This window comes from Cupressus sempervirens, chromosome 2 (genome assembly GCF_028749045.1).
Source record: "Cupressus sempervirens isolate cs-2001-9-10 chromosome 2, ASM2874904v1, whole genome shotgun sequence".
Classification (NCBI taxonomy): Eukaryota; Viridiplantae; Streptophyta; class Pinopsida; order Cupressales; family Cupressaceae; genus Cupressus; species Cupressus sempervirens.
The window spans coordinates 21,414,091-21,434,750 of record NC_143119.1 but is presented as its reverse complement, the minus strand read 5'-3'; positions in this window follow the sequence as shown (position 1 = coordinate 21,434,750).

Below are 20,660 nucleotides of genomic sequence, written 5' to 3'. Positions count from 1 at the left end.
TGTGTGTGTGTGTGTGTGTGTGTGTGTGTGTGTGTGTGTGTGTGCATGCGTGTGTGTGCACAGATGCAGACACACATGCACAAATATTTAAACAATGTTCACATGAACACTAATTCATCTAAAGCACATGTGTTCGTACAAATGTTCAAAATCCATAATTTTTACTTCTATATGCTCTTTTCTAATTTTATTTTTTCACAAATATGTTTGTGCAAACATATGTTTGCACAAACATGTGTTATATGTTTTCACGAACATGGTTTTAAAAAAAAAATGTTATGTTTTTAGAGCAAAAGAAAAAATGGCCTTTTGAACCTCCAAACTAGGATCAAATGACCTCCTACTATAAATCTAAAAATGTCAAATTGTGTTGTTTGGAGTAAGCTTTCTAATGACTATAATTTTAATAGGTATTATATTCATTAAGACTTTCAAATATAAGTTTAATTCAATATAGGTTTATTAATGATTGAACATCAACTGACTTTCACACTTCAGATTTTTTTTAAATTAGGTCAATTTTTTTTGAAAAATTTCTAGGAAATAGGTTACCTAGTTAGCTTTAAGAAAAATTGATTTATGATATATTGAGTTCAAGTTATGCTTATCAAAATGAACACATGTCTAAATTACAATTGATGTCACTTCAAAATTTCATAAATTATACAATGTTCAACCAAATTGAATCAAATCAAATGGATCCTCTAGTATTGATGGTACAAATCCAACATCAAAAGAATTACCGTATTATCATTTGTAGAAAAAAAATTATGCTTGTCAAGCGAACTGTCACTCTTTAAAAATATTGATTTTTCACGTGTACCACTTTTCAAGGGAGAAGAATTTTTTTACTTAAATAATTAATTTTTTTAATTTAAAATATAATTACAAAGTAGGAACAAAGTAATAGAAATTACTAGTTTACGTCATCTTCAAATTATTAATAGTTTTAGAGATATAGTGATTCAAATATGAGGTTTGTTTCAAAAATGTTGATTTCAGTGTCAAAATTGGTGAAAATGTGGCACCCACTATTGTGGGATCACTAAGAGAGATTCTTTCAATTTAGTACATATTTCATCCTTTCAACCTCATTATTGGATTCCAATTCTTCTTTATTCTATTGAGTAACATGGATTGTTTCTGCAAATGTAATTATATTGTCATTTTTATAGATACATTCCAAATGGAGATTTGGATCTCATATAAATATGAGAGGAGACATGTCTCTAAGGTTTAAACATCATTTTATACACATACACACACACACACACACACAAGATCTCTCTCTCTCTCTCTCTCTCTCTCTCTCTCTCCAAATTATTTATCAGATAAATTAGAATGCATGGATTACTACTAGCGAAAAGGGAGGGATTCAATAGGGTTTACCTTGAAGGAAATTCCGTGGTAATAGTTAATGCGTGCATCAAAAAATATATGAACAATTGGAAACTAACTTATATTTGAATCAAGTATGGAAATTGATAGATTATTTTCAAGAGGTATAGAAATACCCCACATAATGTGCAAAGGAAATCAAGTTGTAGACGTATTAGCAAAGTTGGGATGTGAAGAGATGCACATGGATTCATTATGCCACAAAGATTTTATTGATTCCCATGAGGGCATGTTGATAAAAATATATATTTTGACTACATTTTAGGAGCTCTAAAATTAGTAAAGTAGCATCAGATTATGGCTGACTCCATGTTTGGGAAGTAATTAAGTAATCAATTTTTTGCAAGAAAAATGTGACAAAGAATGTGTAAACAACCAAATTCCTTATCACATTATTAACTCATATAGGCATGATACATTCAACAAGCTATTGGGAGAGATTATGAATTGTGATCACATAGATGATTCAAGCCTGTGTGTGGGCCTTAAGTGGGGCAAGAGGGTATTGTGTCAACTAGTGGTATTGCTGGTTTGTTATTGATAGTAATCAACAACAATTCATAATTGTTCCTCTTTCATATCTGACTAATCTTGCAAAATCTTATAAAGAAATGAGGATGTTAGGTTTTTTTACTAGTTATTTCCCTCTAGAATTATTGAACTATGTATTATTCATATTAAATTTGAATAGCCTAGTCCATTTTTTATTAGAAAATAATAATAATAATAGATTTTATCTTATACATTTTGTTAATTTGAAATAGTCTAGTTTGGATTTGTACTTATAGGAAAGAGCCAAAAAGAAAACATTCCATCTTTCTCATACAAAGTTAATAGATAATTATTAAAAATTAATATATAATGCTGGTAAAATTGGGAAAATCAAATCACCTTTTGATCTATTTGATAATTGTAATTGTAGTTGTGATAATACTATGTAACATTATCAAACCTTGGCCACCATTATGATAGCCGAAGAGGATGCTTCCCCAAAAACCAAGGGCCACCAGCCATGATACACAGAAAGTCCTCACTGAGAGAGAAAGGAAAGAAAAAATAACTTTAGTAAATGCTAATAGAGAAATAAAATATTTTATAGCCCGGTGGAGAGAACCCATTTCCTGTCTTTTAATTTCAAATTTTTTGAACACTATCTTTCTTAGAAACTGTACAGTTCACCAATTTTCAAACCCATGTTAAAAAAAAGAGTAGAAAAAGAGATTGAAGAAAAAAAGAAGAGTAGAAAAGGAGATTGAAGGGGTAAAAGACACACCCACCACCATCTTGCAAGAAGCCTGCAACACCATCTCCCACCTTAGAAGCGCTATCTGGGACCCCATTGATGCCTCCACCATATTTTTCCCACCTAGAAGTTGCAGAGCACACTTTGAAAGACTGTTCCTTCTGAATTTGCATATGTAAAAATTCACTTATTGTTATTATTCATATATATATATATATATTATTTCTTTTATTTATTATAAATATTATCTTAAAAATAAAATTAATCTAACATAGATAAGTTAATCTAATATACAATATAGATAAGTTAACAAGATGTGTCAAAGATACACTTGCGAAATATGAATCCCTATCACTATGTATCAATTGCACAATCATTTATCTATGACATATAATCTTTTGAGTCTGCCTTTCCCAAATTTTTTTATAAAGATAAATGCAAATCTCTAGTTTTGGATTCATGTCTATAGAAAGGATTGTGCCTACTATGTTGCAAAGGTAATCAGTCTTTTTCTCTCTCCCATTTTCTTTTTGTTAAAAATATAAGAAATCTAAATTTCAACTCATGAACTCACAACCCTAACCCTAAAAAATTTTCTTGGCACTTAAAAGTTGCTTGGCACATGAAGGTGCCAAGTGCCAATTTTACTCGACACTTGATGGTGCTGAGTGGCATGTTGCTCGACACTTGAAGAAAAGTGCTTGGTACGGGAGGGTGTCGAGTGCCAAATTTACTTGGCACTTACTCAACACTTGAAGGTGCCAAGTGATAGGCAACAGGTGCTGAGTGAGCTTGGCACAAAGAGGAGCTTGACACTTGCACAGGAAATGCTCAACACAATTGGATGCCGAGTGAACTTGGCTCCAACTAAGAAAGAAGATGCTGAGTGTTCTATTTCAAACTCAAGAAATATAACGTAGGAAATATTTCAACGTGAATTCTTTCACCATTAAAACTAGAAAGCCAAAGCTTTAACCTTTCAACCAAACTTTTCAAATGCAATGAATAGAAGATGAAGAACAATAGATTAAGTATGCTGCTTGCTTTCTATTCAACTAAGATTTAAACTATTCCAAAATCTGGAAGCATTCGGCTTCAACCAAAAAAACTCTGAAATAACCCTAAACTAATAATACTTCAAACTTCAATAAACTTCTAAACCTACAACTCTAATGGCTACATACAATGGTGCCTGGGGAAATCACTAATTCAATAGGACAAATCCAACAAAAAAACTTACAGAGTGAACAAGGAACTACGTGCAACTGCAGGCACAAACTTCCTTCCTTCTTCCTTCTCTACTTAGCTCTGCAACTTTTCTCTGATCTGCTTGATCTGCACTTAAAAATGAATGTAGAAACATTCCTTTTGTCACATTCCATTCTTTTCCCTCTCAACATTCAAATTCAAAATCTCACCTACCAAAATGAATGCCTGCCATTCATGGATGCCTGTGGTGACCTGATAGGGTAGATGGGCATGGGGCTTGAGGACAACCTATGGGCATTGACGTTTAATTTCCAACACTCCCCCTTTGTCCCAAGCCAAACAAACAAGGATCACAGATGATCCAAATCAACTACACCAAGACAGTCTCTTAGGTGTACAAAAGATCCAATGCCTAATGACTTTGTGAAAATGTCTACTAGTTGCTACTCAGACTTACAAAAATTCATTTTGATATCCCCATTCTCCACCAACTCTCTAGTGAAGTGATATATGATTTCTATGTGTTTTCTTCTCCAATGGAAGACTGGATTCTTGGACAATGCAATTGATGAGATGTTGTCACAATAAATTATGGTTCCATCCTCTTGCCTTTCATTCAAATCTATCAAGATCCTCCTTAGCCAAATTGCTTGACATGTTACTACATTTGCTGCAATGTATTCAGCCTCTGCTACAAATTGAGCAACAATAGGTTGCTTCTTGGATGCCCATGAAATTGTACCTGATCCCATTGAAACATGTATCTAAAAGTGCTCTTCCTATCATCTAAACTTCCAGCCCAATCACTATCAGTATAGCCAACCAACCTGAAATCATTTGATGTAGTATACAAAATTCCAAATCCCTTGGTACCTTTCACATACCTTAGGATCCTCTTTCCCGCTTGCCAATGGAAATCCTTTGGTGTTTCCATAAATTTAGAAATTGAACTTATTGCATGCATTAGGTCTGGCCGAGTTGTAGTCAAATACATTAGACTTCCAACCATACTCTTGTATAGTGTTCGATCCACTCTCTTGCTAGAGTCTTCCTTGCTCAACTTCAAACCTATTGTTGTTGGTGTGGGGGCTACCTTACTATTCTTCATTTTAAATCTCTCCAAGATCTACCTTGCATATTTTTCTTGAGAGATGAAAATGCCATCATGCATTTTTTTTACTTCTATGCCTAGAAAGTATTTCAAGAGACCTAGGTTTGTCATTTCAAATTCACTTTTCATGACCTCTTGGAACTCACCAATTAGAGCCTTGTCATTTCCAATAAAAATTATGTCATCTACATACAAGACAACAATCAATACATTACCATCAACTACCTTGATGTAGAGAGTGGGCTCACCATTAATTTTGCTAAAGGAATTGCTCATCAAATATGAGTCAATTATACTGTACCATGCCTATGGAGCTTGCGTGAGCCCATAAAGAGCTCTCTTCAATCTATATACTTTGTTCTCTTGACCTACAACTTCATAACTAGGTGGCTGCTCCACATACACTTCTTCTTTTAATACACCATTTAGGAAGGCAGACTTCACATCCATTTGAAATACCTTCCATTTGTGCTAGGCTGCAATTGCTATGACAACACGCACGGTTTCCATTCTTGCAACTGGGGCATAGGTCTCATCATAGTCTCTTTCGTATTGCTATTTGTAGCCTTTTACTACCAATCTTGCCTTATGCCTATCAATCTTCCCTTCAACATTGCATTTGGTCTTATAGACCCATTTCACTCCAATCACTTGCTTCTTTAGAGGCAATTCGGTTAGATCCCATGTCTCATTCCTTTCTATGGCATCTATTTCTCATCCATGGAATTACACCATTTCTTCTCCTTAATAGCTTCCTCAAAATATATTGGATCACTATGAGAAAATAATGCAAAATTAACACTCTCATCATAATCTTCATGCCTTTCATCTTGGTATATCTCCCTAAGACTCTTGGTCTTTCTTGGTGATAGGGAGGAGAGTGTGGGATTAGAATCTTTGTTGCTATTGCTTTGCTGACTAGCTCGGTCTTCACTGGTACTCGACACTGACACTCGGTCATGCCTAGAAGAGCTCGGCAATATCTGAACCTGCTTTCCTTTTCTTCTATTTGCTCCTTCTTCTTGCTATTCATCAGCATCTTCTTCACTCATAATTGGCACTTTACTTGAAGTGCTTGGTGACTCATCAATTTGTCCATACCAAGATTGATTTTCAAGAAATTCCACATCTCTTAAAAGCATCATCTTGTTGTTCAATGGGTCATACAATCTGTATGCCTTTGATTCTAGGCTATACCCTGTGAGAATGCATTTCACACCTTTGTCATCAAATTTTTGCCTTTTCTCTTTAGGCACATGTGCATATGCTACACACCCAAACACCCTTAAGTGTTCAACTGTCCATCTTATACGTGACCAAGCTTCCATTGGAATTCTATCATAGACTACCTTTGTAGGACACCTATTAATTAGGTAAACTATTGTTGCCACAGCCTCTCCCAAAAATTTAGTTGGCAGACCTTTCTCTTTCATCATGCTCCTTGCCATTTCAAAAATGGTCCTATTTTTTCTTTTAGCCACTCCATTCTGCTATGGTGTATAGCTGGCTATGAACTCTTTCTTTATGCCATGTTTCCTGCAAAAATTACAAAAGAATTGGAGGTATACTCCCCTCCTCTATCTGATCTTAGGACCTTGATATAGTGCCCACATTCTCTTTTAGCTTGGGCTTTAAATTCTACAAATTTATCAAATGCTTCAAATTTATTCTTTAAAAAATACACCCATATCCTACGACTGAAATCATCAATGGATGTCATGAAATAAGTACTCCCCTCAATGGAGGTAACTTGCATAGGAATGACTAGGTTGGTATGCACTAACTCTAATGGATATCTAGCCCTCTTAGAATTTCTAGAATTAAAGGAAAACCTATGTTGCTTACCCAAAATACAAGCCTCACACTTGTCACATGAATTTCCTATTCATGGAAAACCTTCTACCATTCTTTTATTTGACAATAAATTTAAACCAGCATAGCCAAGATGACCATACCTGAGGTGCCATAGCCATGAGGGTTCTTCAATCACACTCCTTAGAGCTGATTGTGTGTGAGGTGTAGCACAAACTTGAGATGAGAAACATGTCTCTATCCTCAAGAGAAACATTTTGTTCTTTGTCATTTGAACTATTGCAAGTAAGTTCTTACTCCCATCCTTTTCATGAATGACACACATGTCATTCTCCATCAACACTTTGTATCCATTTTGAAAGAGTTGACCAATGCTTATCAAATTGTGCTTCATACCAGGGGAAAAATACACATTTTGTATTTCTCTTTTCTCACCTTTCTTGGTGTGGACCATAATAGATACTTTGCCCACAACTGGTAGGGTTCCATTATTACCCATCTTAATTTTTGATTTGAAACTCTTTTCAATGAATGAAAACAAAGTTTCATTGCCACTCATGTGGTTGCTACATCCATTGTCGAGGTACCAAACCTCAAGGCTTCCTTCTTCACCAACATTACACATGATGAAGGCAATAGCATTGGGTCCACTTCCCATGTTCAAATTAGCTACATTTGCTTGTCCTGACTGATCATTCTGCTTCTTCCAGCATTAATTTGCATAATGCCCATATTTATGATAGTAGTAGCATTCTACATTACTCTTATTTGAGTTGTACTTGCTCCATCTGCTCTTCCTGAGCTTTCTATTGTAGCATTCCTTTGTCCTCCATTACCTCAGCCTCTACCTCTAGAGTTCCTGCCTGAGCCATTTCTTCCTCTCCCCCTTCCTCTTGGATTTGACTGAGCCTTGAATGCTTTCTCTTGGCTAGAAGAAGATGTGGAACTATTGATCCTATACTCATGGGTTTGAAGAGAACCCATCAACTCATCCATTATCAAAGTAGTGAGGTCTTTTGCCTCTTCTATGGTCATGACCAAATGGTCATATTTATGAGGTAAACTCCTCAATATCTTCTCCACTATCCTCTACTCTTGATAGTCTTCTCTATTTGACTTCAATTGATTAATCACATTGGAAGTCCTTGAACTGAAGTCCGCAACTAATTCATTTTCCTTCATTTGAAGGTTCTCAAACTCCCTCCTTATATTCTATAGCTTTACAGTACAGACTTTATCGGTCCCCTTGAAGTTTGTCTCAAGGATATCCCATGCTTCCTTTGCATAATTTGCTGCTGCAATCTTGGAGAAAATTGTCTCTGTCGTTGCTACTTCAATAAGACTTAATGCCTTTGCATCTTTCCTCTTTAACTCTTTCAAATGAGTCTTATATGCATTTGTGAGGGCAGCATATTGAGTTGGATTAGTCACATCATTGAATCCATTAACTACAAACTAACACAAATCATTTGCAACCATAATGGTTTTCATTTTCTTTGCAAATGTATCATAATTTTGTCCATTAAATGATGGTGGCTACTGCCATATCTTTCCTGCATCTCCTGCCATGATAAATATCTCAAGAAAAAAAATGCCCTAACTCACTTTGGATGTGGGGCCTCAAAGCTCTAATGCCATGTTAAAAATGTAAGAAATTTAAATTTCAACTCACAAACTCACAACCCTAACCCTAAAAACTTTGCTCAAAAATTAAAAGTTGCTTGGCACATGAAGGTGCCGAGTGCCAGTTTTACTCGACACTTGATGGTGCCGAGTGGTAGGTTGCTCGGCACAAGAGGGTGTCAAGTGCCAGATTTACTCGGCACTTGCTCGGCACTTGAAGGTGCCGAGTGATAGGCAATAGGTGTCGAGTGAGCTTGGCACAAAGAGGAGCTCGACACTTGCATAGGAAATGCTCAGCACCAATGGATGCCCAGTGAACTCGGCTCCAACTGAGAAAGAAGATGCCGAGTGTTCTGTTTCAAACTTAAGAAATATAACTTAGGAAATATTTCAATGTGAATGCTTTCACCATTAAAATCAGAAAGCCAAAGCTTTAACCTTTCAACCAAACTTGTCAAATGCAATGAATAGAAGATGAAGAAGAATAGATTAAGTATGCTGCTTGCTTTCTATTCAACTAAGATTTAAACTATTACAAAAAGCATTCTGCTTCAACCAGAAAAACCCTAAAATAACCCTAAATTGATAATACTTCAAATTTCAATAAACTTCTAAACTTGCAACTCTAATGGCTACATACAATGGTGCCTAGAGCAATCACTTCTTCAACAGGACAAATCCAAACAACAAACTTATAGAGTGAACAAGGAACTACGTGCAACTACAGGCACAAACTTCCTTCCTTCTTCCTTCTCTACTTAGCTCTACAACTTTTCTCTGATCTGCTTGATCTACACTTAAAAATGAATGTAGAAACATTCCTTTTGTCACATTCCATTCTTTTCCCTCTCAACATTCAAATTCAAAATCTCACCTACCAAAATAAATGCCTATTGTTCATGGATACCTGCGGTGACCTGATAGGGTAGATGGGCATGGGGCTCGAGGACAACCTGCAGGCGTTGATGTTTAATTTCCAATATTTTTAACAATATAATTAACAGAATCATAGATTTAATAGGAACTTTCAGCCAATGGTAACAAATGTTTGTGAAATACAGACTGCAAAGCAATTACATCCTTGAATCAAATTCATGGTATTCGATTAGAGGATGCAATTTTGTAGACGAAAGTTAAAATAATAATAAACACACCTCATACACCTCTTTTCAACCAATGCATTTGATGCATTTCTGATGCAAGAGCATCTTGCATGGAAAAATTAAATTATTAGAAAAAAAAAAAAAAAAGAGAGAGAAAAAAAAATAAGGGAAAAAAAAAAAAATTGTAGAGGAGAGAGAAAGTGACGAAAATTAGAGGAGAAATAATAAAAAATAAAAAGGAGAAAAGAAAGGAAAAGGAGATTTCTATTTTTGAGGCGCATAGGTGGCGTAAAAAGAAAAATAATAAAAATAGTTGTCATTCCATTAATCAAGGTGTATAGGTGGCAATTTAGAAGTTTGTGGAAAGATCCTTAAATCATGTATTTAATATTTGTTGGGTGCTTAGTTGTATTTGGGTGGGAATTTAATATTTATTTAAAGGTAGTTGTATTTACCTTTTATCCCACATTGGTTGTGTTTGTAATGTCTTGGGTTAGAAGTGCCTATTTAAGAAAGGCCTATTATCATTTGTAATCAAGTTGGAGAAATGGAAGCTCTTCTAATGGAAGTTGGAGAAATAGAAGCTCTTCAAGACAAGCTCTTCAAGTGGAAGCTCTTCGGATGTAATTTCTTGTAGAAGCTCTTAGTGAGAAATCTCTCTTTTATTGTAAGAATTTGGAGTTTTTCCATTTGGAGAATATACTAATGAATTTCAAATATTAATGGAAGTTTTATGAAGCATTTTGTCATCTCTCTTGTCTCCATATTATTGCATTTTTGGTTGTGAGTTGGTACGGGTGGTGTGGCCCGTCATCAGTGGTATCAGAGCAGGAGTTCCTGAGAGTGCGGACAGATCGCCGAACGTGAGGCAGTTTGCACCAGGACCTTGAGTTGGTTGAAGTTTGTCAAGAAGTTCTTGATTGTGTAGATAGACCGTCGATTGTGAGGCAGTTTGCACAAGGTTCTTGTGTTGCATGAGATTTGTCTTCTAAAGACTTGATTATGGAGAAGAGAAAGAAGAAGATGACTTTTATGATTGGATGGATTCTGAGGATTCCTCGACTTGAGAAATTTAGAGCAAGAAATCAACAATCATTGCTAGTTGATTTGCAGAAGCAAGTGAATGAATTAGAAGATGAGTTGCGGAAACAAAGAGCATGTCACCAGAAAAGAGATGTTGATAATTCCTTGGATGTGAAAAAGGAAGATGATCCAGTGGAAGAGCAAGCAGATGAAGAGGAAATCATTTGTGAACCTAAAGTTGAAGAAGATGAACGAGAAGAGGAAGAGCATAAAGATGACAAGACTTACGAACCTGAAGTAGATCAAGATGATTTGAAGATTGCAGCAATGGAGGCGAAGTATAGTGCCTTAGTTGGAGATCAAGCAAGTGGAATAGTTATGTGCATTGTTGATGACATAAAAGAGGCAAGCAAAGATGAAGATGTCAAACAGGTAAATTCTTATGAATCATGGGATGTTGTATTTGATATGAGTTCAAAAGATATTAATGATGGTTTGCATGAGGATCTTGTTCATGATGTATGGTATGCAAAGGAAGATTGGTATGGTGTTGCTGGATTTATTACAGGTGTGATTAATTCAACAAGATTGAATGAGGATGAGATTTATACTTGGATAGAGTTCACGGCAAAGAAGGAAATATATCAGCATCAAATACTTGTTCCATCTATGTGTTGGAGGAAAAAAAAAAAAAAAAACTTTCAACAGTGGCTACTTCATTTTGTGAATCCATATTCACAAAATTTTTCCTACCATGGGAGTCGGATGCAGGAGCATCATGCATCAGCAAAAAAATAAAATGTGAAAGATTTGTATGTTGGTTTTCTTATCCCTATTGAGGTGGAAGCTTGTGGTGAAGATGAAAATGGTTCTATATCTTTCTTTTGACATCAAAGTGTGGGACACACTTTTCTATCTACCAAGGGAGTCTGATGCAGGAGCATCTTGCATGGAAAAATTAAATTATTAGAAAAAAAAAAAAAAGAGAGAGAAAAAAAATAAGGGAAAAAAAAAATAAAAAAAATTGTGGAGTAGAGAGAAAGTGACGAAAATTAGAGGAGAAATAATAAAAATTAAAAAGGAGAAAAGAAAGGAAAAGGAGATTTCTATTTTCGAGGCGCATAGGTGGCGTAAAAAGAAAAAAAATAAAAATAGTTGTCATTCCATTAATCAAGGTGTATAGGTGGCAATTTAGAAGTTTGTGGAAAGATCCTTAAATCATGTATTTAATATTTGTTGGGTGCTTAGTTGTATTTGGGTGGGAATTTAATATTTATTTAAAGGTAGTTGTATTTACCTTTTATCCCACATTGGTTGTGTTTGTAATGTCTTGGGTTAGAAGTGCCTATTTAAGAAAGGCCTATTATCATTTGTAATCAAGTTGGAGAAATGGAAGCTCTTCTAATGGAAGTTGGAGAAATGGAAGCTCTTCTAATGGAAGTTGGAGAAATAGAAGCTCTTCAAGACAAGCTCTTCAAGTAGAAGCTCTTCGGATGTAATTTCTTGTAGAAGCTCTTAGCAAGCAATCTCTCCTTTATTGTAAGAATTTGGCATTTTTCCATTTGGAGAATATACTAATGAATTTAAAATATTAATGGAAGTTTTATGAAGCATTTTTTCATCTCTCTTGTCTCCATATTATTGCATTTTTGGTTGTGAGTTAGTACGGGTGGTGTGGCCTGTCATCAGCATTACTTTACAAATCAGCACGTGAAAGGAAATGCTTTAGATATCTAGAGGCATAGAAATTTTTTTATTGCGATATATAATTTTATTTTTTCAAAAACTTTTTATAAGTAGATTGCATCACATAAACATCAGCATTGCTAATGCCATGACTTTTTCTAACAAGAATAAATTTTCAAGTCTATTTTTATTGCAGTTAAACAATTTACAAAAGATTGAATTAAAAAAAAAAACTAATTTAGATATAGTTAAAAAACAGAGGTGATACTTTAATATCAAGTTAAAAAAAAAAAAAAGTAGAAAAGAAACCAATTAAAATGAGAAACCTAAAAATGTGATCTAAGGAATGCAAACCCAATCTATTATATTTTATAGAAAATAATAGATTAAATACTACAGAACTCACAAACCTGGACGTGTAATAAATGGTGGAAGGTTGAGTTGATGGCTACAGTTAATTCTGAATGATTCTTCTAAATGACTGAAGACTACTAGATGGTTGTCTACACATGATAAATAATGTGGATTGTTTTTTTTTTTTTTTTTGGTTAGTGTGGACATAGGGATGGTGATAATTAATTTAATACTGACACATCTCCTTATAAATTAATTATGAAAATGTTTTAGCAATTCTTCCATAATTTAGAAACAATGGGTCCTTTCTTAAAGCATTATTAGGTACCCATTTATAAGCACTCATCAAATACTCTCATTCATATTGCTCACCTCATCACAATCTCTAAAGTAGTTTTGGTTCAACACAAACCTCATTCGAGCAAGATTTCAAAAACATTATAATCTTCAAACACTCAAGTGGTTTAGGATTACCACAAACCAAGAACACATTGTTAATGACCATGAATTATCATTACAAGGACACTATCCTCACTCTGGGCTTTTCTTCTTCTGTATCTAAATCAAATTGATATTAAGTCCATGAGATACATGGGTTCCCAACCATTGTACTCGCTTGTTTATAGGATTTCTTTTTAGATGCATAGTTCATCAATACATTAAATCAAAAGTTTGGGGGTGTCAGCACAACAAATAATGCACCTCATACATTCACTTAGCCCATTAACAAACATCACTAATTTAATCTTCAACATTTTCTTAGGGGGATATTAATCCAATACTCTTTTACTGCATGACCACTTTTGATATGAAAAAGCATTCACAATTAAGTAAACATTTTCTCACTCCATATTCCAATGCTTAAACCCTAGATCTGCACACACACAAACATTTATACCATGATAAAAATCTCTAACACACCATCTCACTTTTTATTCATCATCTTACACCTGAGATAACCAAAACTAACTTTCACAACTAATCTATAACACCAGACACACATAATTCAAAAACAAGCACATAATAAAACACTTTTAAAAGTAACAAAATAAGATTTCATCTCCAACTTTGACTTCTACTTCACTTTGCACTCTTTTAAATTCTTCTTCTCTCACAAGAATTATGTATGCACATGCTAACACTTCGGCTTGCACACAGGGGCTCCACAAACTACTAATCTCTAATTGAAAGTGGCACACAATGCTAACACAAATACACTTCAACTTTGACTTACTTTGACTGCCTTCTTTTCATGGTTTCTCTTATTTTTATAGTAGGCCTTCAATCTCTCATTTTATTCTTTTCAACCATCTCAAAATGCACATTTCTAAGCCCACATTGCTTAAATTCTTTGATAGCTCCTCCATACTAGTTCATTCTATTAGGGTGAATGGAGAACACAATAGTAATCAAACATATATAATGTACTGCAACATAAACAATTGTTAATCACTTCAACATTTTTATACTCTTTGAGCCCACTTAAAAAATTACAATTCAGATTTATAAATAAGATCCAACTATCCAAATTATTGAAAAAAAAATGAAAATGAAAATGAAAAAACAGAAGTATACCATAACCATTGTAAGCATGATTAACTATTATTGAATAATTAATTTAGTTTTTTTTTTTTTTTTTTTTTTTGTCTTCAAATATGAAATATCACATGTCATGACATTTTTATGTAATAACAACAATACAAATTCTAAAAGTATATCTTTAATGAAGTTAAAATTTTTATAAAGGATATAAAGAATTTGATAGATTTTTTAAAAATAAATAAAACAAGAGTTGCATGCAACTAGAGTCCCTACCTTGGGTGCCTTGGGTAGATGAGGGAATAGAAGGAATTGATCAACTGTTTGGCTTAACTTTGCAAAGAACAACTATCAACATTGAAGAAATTGCATAAGGAAATGAGATTCACATTTGGTTCACAAACTAAAGTTTCAATTAAAACCTTTAGAAATTGAAGAATAATGTTCGAGTTTAAACCTTCACAAAGTGAGGTTTAATATTTTGATATTGAATGGAGAAATAAGGTTCAGATTTTGTTCAAAAAAAAAAGTTTCTCTCTAATAACGTTTGAGTTTAAACATCAAGAAAGTGAGATTTTAAAATGTTTGAATTTAAACCTTTTAAAAGTTAGGTCTAATAATTTGAGTTTAAAAATTTTGAAAGTAAGATTAATTTTTTTGTCTATAAGCAAAATTTTCACTCTTATGAATGTTTTAGGTTAAACTATTTAGAATTTTATTTGTAGATGAAAATTTTGCTCGAATAATTTTGAGTTTGAACTCTTAGAAAGAGAGGTCTAAATTTTTGTTTGTAATGCGAAGTTTCACTCTAGTGAATTGTAGGTGAAACTATTTAGAATTTTATTTGCAAATGGAAATTTAATGAACATTTGACTTTAAATTCTTGGAAAATGTGGTTTTTAGGTTTACAATTTTTTTTTTGGAATTGGAAGCTTCACTTCACTCTAGTGTGAAGTTTCATTGTAGGAAATATTTGAGTTTAAACTTTTAGAACTTAGGTTCACAACTTTGTTTGAAATTGGAAGCTTTACTCTGGTGAATGTCTAAGTTTAAAAAATACCCTTTATAGTATATCTAAATGTTTGACTTTAAAAAATACCCTTTATAGTAAATGTAAAGGTTATTTATTTATATATAACTCTTGATAACCATTGAGATATTGATAGTATTTAAATGTAAAGGGTGCTTATTTATATATAACTCTTGGCAACCATCGAGATATTGATAGCATTTGATATAATTAACTTAAACCTATTTAAAGTCTCATCAATTACCTCCATAATACAAGATGCCATCTCTCATCTCTAAATAATTACAAAGAGTTCTCAACAAAATTTCTTAATTTATATTAGAATTGAAAGTATAACATTTGGAAAGATAAATATTATTTTCTAACATTTATAAACTTATTTTCATTGCACTATTACTTACTTGGACATTCTATATTAACAACTATATTCTTTTTCATACAATCACAACATTTATCAACAGTTGTTAAATGCTTAACATAATATTATACAAACAATAGAATGCAATTGAAACAAAAGTTAGTTACAGAGCTACGGATTTTTCAGAAAGTTAAATAATATATCAAACAAAATATTTTTTTTGATCTCTTCATTTCTAAAAATCCAGAAGATGAAAGCAAGGAGAAATCACCAGCTATCTGCAGCAAAAACTTTTAATGAAATATTAAAGTTTTAAGCTATATAAATGTGTTTAATGTGAGCTTTGAAGGTGAAAGGTCTCTTAAAATTTAAATAAGGGGAAAAATATTTTATATAAACTATTTTCTTTTAAAAGAGAAAATTTTAGAATATTTGTTCATATATAAAATACTTTTTGAAGAAAAGGAATAGGATTCTTAAATATCTTTCTATATTTGTTGAGAGCTCTCCACATAAAAAATGAGAAGGTGAGACAAAAGAGAAATCACAATCACAAATTCTTAAGGATTTTAGTGGCAAATTCCTAACAGATCTGAACAAAATTTCCAGACTTTTAAATTGCAGAATCTTTTATTAAATGGCCTTAGTATAACCAATTTTGTGGCTATAATCTTGATGTACTTCACTTACAAAGGTACTTTCAAATTTTTTCACAAAAATCACAATCACCAATCAAATTTACTAAAGATTTTCTAAATCTGCCACAAACATGTTTGAAATCAGGCAATTAACATTTCTACACAAACTTAGAAGCTGTTTCTAAGAAAAAGTGTAATCATCTTTGTAAAAGTCCATAAGATCGGTTTGTTCCCAAAAAGATCTAGCTCACCATTTTTTACACATAAAGCATTAACATGTATGAAAAATTGGAAAAAAATAAGGATTCAATTACTCATTCTAAAATGGTAAATGTGTTCTCTACAAAGTGAATGTGAGGTGTATAATAGGGCCTCACCAATGTAGTTGGTACACTTTGCACGTTAAATCTATTTTTGTATTTGTTAAAATTGATTCTGGTTTGTGTATGCCTTTATGTCCTTGATTCAGCACTTTTATTTGCATACCCGAGCTAATAAACACAAATCAAAATATACAACTATAATTTATTTCTTGTGTTCTAAAATCATAAACAACTTTGGCTTCCATATCCTGCATTTAAAAAAAGAACATCATTTGAATTTGAAAGCCTCAATATCACACCTATATATGTTCTGTAGTTTTGATTATTTAATAAATATTTATAAATATTCAACAAACATGTTCAAATTTGGATTTGAAACGCTCAAAATCTCACCTCCACTTGAAAACATTTGAGATAGGATATCATTGTTAAAGTTCAAAAATAAAGAACTAAAAAAGCCAACTTTTTATTAACATTTAACTATTACTCTGACATGTATTGTGCTAATTGAAGGCAACCAGAAATGTTCGATTCAAACAAAAAATATCAATGTTTAAAAAAAAATAAAAAATATTATATTACATTACAAAAGTCTAACAACTTCATAACTCCTAAAATCTAGTAGTCTAAAATTTCAAATTATGAAACTCCCTTTGTTTCAATTCTAAAAAATGGTCTATTTCATCCGCCATTAAAAGTACACAAGTTATTGGCAAGACTTCTTCGATTTGGGATATCTTTTAAATATTTAATATTAGAGAAACGCTATTATGTTATAAAGGTTTTAGAGATATACATATGCAATTGAGGACTTTCCACTTTTGTTTTCCCTTAGTCAAAAGAGTTAACTGCTTTTCTGTGTTGTTAATTACTAATACATGTACACCATTTTTCTACATTGCTTTTACAATAACTCTCACAAACAATGATCGTGGAGAAAAACATATCAAACTGTTTAGATAAAAAAATATCAAATATGTAATAGAAACATAATTATAATAGTTCTAAAATGATTTTTAGCAAAAAGTAGAAAAATAAATCAACTGTAAAAATTATATAATAGAATAGAATAAATATTTCCACTAACAGTTCTAAAATGGTTCGAATCACATAGTAGCAATTACAACTACAACTACAGATACACATTTATATAGGAGAATACAACAAACAATAAAGTAAAGATATACTACAATACCACCAAGAGTTCTAAAAATCAACATAAACTTATCCATTCTAACATTATCAGAGAAATAAACAGTGGATAACTAGCAAAATTTGATCTAGAAATTCAATAATTTTTATGCACAACCTTTATAGTTTAAAATCTCAATAATCATTTCTGTAAAGTTCACTTAATCTTTTGAAATTTCAATATGAATAATAACCCATATATACTTTAACCAAACTAAACTATAAGTTCTCCTTATACATTAGTTCATTGTTGAGCATGATAAAATGTGCAACTGTACAAATTAAAATATGGTATGTAAAGACATAGTCAACATAAAACTAGAACAAAATTGCATAATACAATAAACTTCCAAAAGTAACTTTATGATTTTAATTAAAATAGTCTAAGATTTTATTAGATTTAGGCCAAGATTAGTCTATTGTCCATTCGAATAATGTATAATAAATATATTAAATCTTTGTAGTAAAGTTTGGAAAAATTCAAAATAGAACAATCAACTTTCAACATGAATGTTTACATTTGCTTAGGTTTATGGCCTCTTATCTCATGATCTAAATAATCACTGCATAATTATTTTTTGGATTCTTCATTGAACCACTAAAGAATATTTTAATATATAATTTTGAAATAAAAATTTGCATTCTCTGGGATGGAATCAAAATTTTGGCTATCTCATCATCCAAAATGCCGGATGGTGTACAGTTTGACAGATTGGAACAGAAGAAATATTACAATCTCTCCATCCATATGTTCCATAACCTGTTAAATAAGATTATATATTAATGTGAGCATACTGTAAATAATATTTTATATTATGACTAATACAACAAGGACATTATACTACCCTATCATGCTCCACCAAGTGGCTGACACAATGACACAAATCCAAAGGTAATTTTCCTTATCCATAATATTCCAATTTTGCACGTGTTCCATGGCTCATTTGGCAATGTAATCTGTTATCCCATTCCACTCCCTAGGGATATGAGTAAAAGTAATAGAATCCAAAGAAATGTGTAACTCAAGTGATTAACAACTAAGCTAATTAAGAACAACCATTCTCAAAATGTCATTGAGTCGACAAAGGTACTACTGCCTAGCTAGGAACATGGGCATGATCCACAACATACAAAATGAAGTTTCCACCACTAACTTTTTATCTACTAATGACCTTAGTAGATAGAAAATACAAAATAAACAATCTTCAAACTTTTTATGCCGAATCCAATAATGTGAACAAGACTCAGGTTTCCCTCAAAAGACTCATCTGTGTTGATTTTAAGAATACATTATGGAAGTTGTCATGCCCCAAAATAAAAGGGCAAAACACACATACACAATTTTTTTTTTTTTAAACAATGATTAAATAAGATAACATGGTCCACATTTCAATTTAAATCTTTGAACACTTAGAAAATTTGAAACTCTAAAAGATAAATTATATTTAACTATCCAACCCATACTAATAATGTTATAAACCTTAAACAAAATCTAAGCTATACTTTCATATACATACAATAGAGATAAACATTATTATCAAATATACTACCCACGCTTTAATCTCAAATTATCTCCTACAAAATTTAAGTTCAACATTAATAGGGTTCATCTATATAAAAAATTAATCTAATCAAAGCTCACCATAGTATTTAACTAATTAATAAAACATTAAAATTATTCTAATTAAGATATTCTAATTTCCAAGTTAAAACTTATAAAATGAACTAATTTAATATTCAATCCCCTAAGGCACTATTTAATACTAACATCTATATTAACAGTAACATACTACACATTTAATACTAATAAAATATAACGAAGCTAAAACTAATTATACTTACTAAAAACTAAATAATTTTAAAATTCAAGGTTTGTTTTAAAATAACAATATCATTAATAATATATCTATGATTGAATAAATCAAATCCAAACTAAATTTCATTGGCAAACATCACTAACTTAAACTAACACTGCTAATTATATTTTATAATTTGAAATCCTTTCAAACAAATATCAAGTAACTAGCATTAATTTTCTAATAACTCAATTTAAACAAGTCTTATACTAATTTGAATTTCAACTAAATCTAACTAACTTAAATTTAAGATTATCATAATACCAACTAAAATAACCATCCAAAAAAAAATTTATTACATTTAACTAAAACAAAACTATTAACTAAGCACTACACTACAATATAATACCACTTCTCATCTACAATTAACATAAATCTAATCTTTATCTAACATTATTAAATTACACATACTAACTAATATATATAACTATATTAACAAAAGAATATTACTAAACTACTAATCCTAATATCTATTAACTAACAACTATCACCTCATACATAAACAAATTAAAAAAAAGAACAATGCAAAATATTATACTAAACTACCCATATGCTAGCCTAGACCCTCTTACTCTCCCTCCCATCCTTTAACCAACTCTAAACTCTGACAAGAGGCCTCTCCTCAAGGACAGTGCGCTGCCCCACGCACCTGCGTGCTGATGTAGCCTGTCCAAGCGCAGACCTGCTCCCCCTCGCATGAGTGAAGGCATGGAAAAGGAAATGCATGGGGGATATAACAAGCTAGGGTAGGTGGTAATTTAGCAAAATTTAATAATTTTTATTTTATATTTTAAAACAACCCTTTTTCATTCCCCCTCACAAGTAGCCCAAGGAAGATATATGGGTAGGGTACGTGGGTCAAAAAAGTAGATAATATGTTTTATAATAACCACCATCAATGAGACTCTTATTTAAAAATGGTAGAGACAAGAGATAAGGGGGTGGTGGCATAGAATATTTTAGGGTGGTTATTACTTAAATTTTTATAGTTGAGGTAGGATATTGTCAAATATAGTCTATTTCATTTTGAAATTAATTTATGGCATTAGTTTAAAAGAAACAATGATTATAAAAGAGCATCTAGGAGAATATTCTTTGTGACCATGGGATGGATTTAAAATTTATTTCATACATTTTCCAGAGAGGGTTTTTAGACCTGGAGG